Source organism: Typha latifolia, chromosome 15, assembly GCF_019914945.1.
Source record: "Typha latifolia isolate L0001 chromosome 15, TyphaL0001v2, whole genome shotgun sequence".
In the NCBI taxonomy this organism is placed as follows: domain Eukaryota; kingdom Viridiplantae; phylum Streptophyta; class Magnoliopsida; order Poales; family Typhaceae; genus Typha; species Typha latifolia.
In genome coordinates, this window is record NC_133100.1 from 1791482 (window position 1) to 1794100 (window position 2619).

The following is a 2619-nucleotide window of genomic DNA, read 5'->3' on the forward strand; positions in this document are numbered from 1 at the left end:
AATTTTCTCTTTAAATGAATTTAGCGAAGTCCACCCTTTGATGAATCTAAGCCCTCGTGGAAACCCAATCAAGCTAAATGGCCCAATCTCTATCCTGTCTCTTAGTCGCTGGTTCATCGAACTTGGACACTTCTTGAATCAAATTCAACGTACCTAGACGGAGAAAGCTGCGCATGTCCTCTTCCTTCGCTTAGCGATGGTATGCCCCATTTTTTCTTTATAATTTCAACAACGAGAGACATCTCCATATCATCTCCCTTCACGTGATCCAAGATGGCAACAAACGTGCCGACAAAGAAGTCTTCGGCCCCATTCGACGCCGCCGCCAAGGCCCGCCTCCGCGGCGACGGCCAAGGACATGCGGCTGGCTACGCCAGCAGCGGCAGCGAGCACGAGGCCGCCCTCTCCGGCCTCGTCCACTCCTTCCTCGAGGATGACGGCGCCACCCCGCCCGTATCCGAATCCGACTGCGGGGAGGAGTGCGACGACTCCGATGGCGGCGACACCACCAGGGAGGCGGCGGAGGAGGTGAGGGAGCTTCTGGATCCTTGCTCCAAGGGCGACACGTTTCGGATCCGGCTCTACGGAGACGTGGTCGTTGCGGTGGAAGCAATGGTGGCGCTCCGGCCGAGCCGGTCGGGGTTCCGAAGAGCGGTGGTGGCGAGGCTTCGAGAGGAAGGTTATAACGCGGGAGTTTGCAAGGCGAGGTGGGAGATGTCGAAAGGAATGGCGGAAGGAAACTACGAGTACATCGACGTCGAGGTTGAGGAAAAGAGATACATCGTGGACGTCGGCTTCGCCTCGGAGTTCGAGGTGGCGAGGTCGACAGAGGGCTACCGGGGACTGGCAGCGGCGATGCCGGCTGTACTGGTGGCACGGCCAGAGGAGGTGCGGCGGGCGGTGCGGATCGCGGCGGACGAGGCGCGTCGGTCGCTGAGGCGGCAGGGCTGAGCGTGCCACCGTGGCGGAAGCGACGGTTCATGATTGCCAAGTGGCTCGGGCCGTATCGCCGGACGGTCAACCCGGTGCCGGCTTCCGCCGGAGCGAAGGTGGCCGGTAGCGGAGGTGGAGAGGTGAAGTGCCGAGCTGTTGGTTTTGTTCAATGCCAGAGAGACGAGAGAGTTGGTTGCAGTCTATTGTAACGTATGTTGAAAACTCCATGATTTTGGTCTTTTGGGTTTAAAAGGATAATTTTCTTTTCACTCTTCTATTAGAGTTTCCTTACTTATTTCCCTCCGGTGATAGTCACAAGATAAATATATAACAATTTTACCCTCGTGTGCATGTGCAACAAGTGCAAGTTACATGCTAAGTTAAGAGAAAATTTTAGGTGGACGAAAATACCCCTCCTTACCTTCTTCCAGAGTTGCGGGGTTCTCTCGGGTGGGATGCCCTCTCCACCTCGTGCCGGAAGAAGTCCCCGTTCGGCGACCGGCTCCTCGTCCCCGCGGCGGACTGGTTCCACTCTGCCTCCTGCCTAGACCATGTCGCCTCTGCCGCCCCAACGACTGGCTCCTCTTCCGCCATCGCCAACGAAGAGGCAAGGCCTCCCCGTCTCCTATCGAAGGCTCGATCATCGGTGGCCCATGCTAGCCTACTGACGACGCATCGGTACTCGACCTCAGACATCACTGCCAACGACGAGCGTCGGGATTTGCTTTCCTCCAACGCGATCTACGACCTCCAATCTGTCTCTGGAAGATGATCTCCTTTGGCTATGGCTGCCTCGGTGTCGAGAAGCTCTGCATCGCTGGCGATAGACCTTTGCTTCCGCTGCATGGGTGTCTATGCATAGTGCCTCAAGTTGTACGCCCTCGAGTCCAAAATCCACTGCTGGATCTGTGCTGCACGCGTCGCCGTCCGCGCTTCTCCAGCGAGTGCCGCCTTTCCGATGAGGTCTTCGGCGACGGTCACGACGCATCCTCTTTGCCGAGATCATCAACGAGGCCCACAACACCGAGCTCGACGAGGCCTGTAGCATCGAGCTTGACGAGCCCCACAGCACCTTGAGACCATCGACCTCCGGGCTTTCACCGACCTCATCCGCCGCCAAGCAATGGCCGGCCGCCCCGTGCGTCACTCCTCCTCCCTAGAAGGAAGGAATTTTGTTTAGAAATGGGATTAGGGCAAAGGGAATGAAAGAATTAAAAAATAATAAAATATTAATATTAGTTAAGCCACTTAATTATGAGTAATTTAGTCAATTCATCAATTCTATCAACGACGTCACAGGGTGAATAGTTCAGAGGGTCACAGTGGAAATGGGTGATAATTTAGGAAATAAAAAGAAAATTATTAAAAAATTATAAAATTCAGCATTTACTATAGTTTTATGTGAATAGTAAATTGCTACAGTACCTATAATAGAACCCACGAAAAATTCAAATTTCGTAATAAGAAACTTAAGTGATATCTGGACAGCATACACATGTCAAAAAATGGAATTTCTAAAACCTAATTAGATTTGGAGCTTTTTTTGGTAGGTTCTCCTAGTTTGAAGTAAAATATTTCTCACCTTTATTATGTAAATGATCCAGATTCGAAATTCTTTTGATGAGCTACGTAGTGGAAGTAGATTACTCCTCGTTAATCCTTAACTCAACATGTATCTATTGCTGA

The 2619-nt window shown here is 52.2% G+C and overlaps 1 pseudogene; it reads left to right on the plus strand.

Moving 5' to 3' along the window:
* Positions 1–273: 273 nt before the first annotated feature.
* LOC140802153 (uncharacterized) lies at positions 274–1142 on the plus strand (annotated as a pseudogene).
* The last annotated feature ends 1477 nt before the right edge of the window (positions 1143–2619 follow it).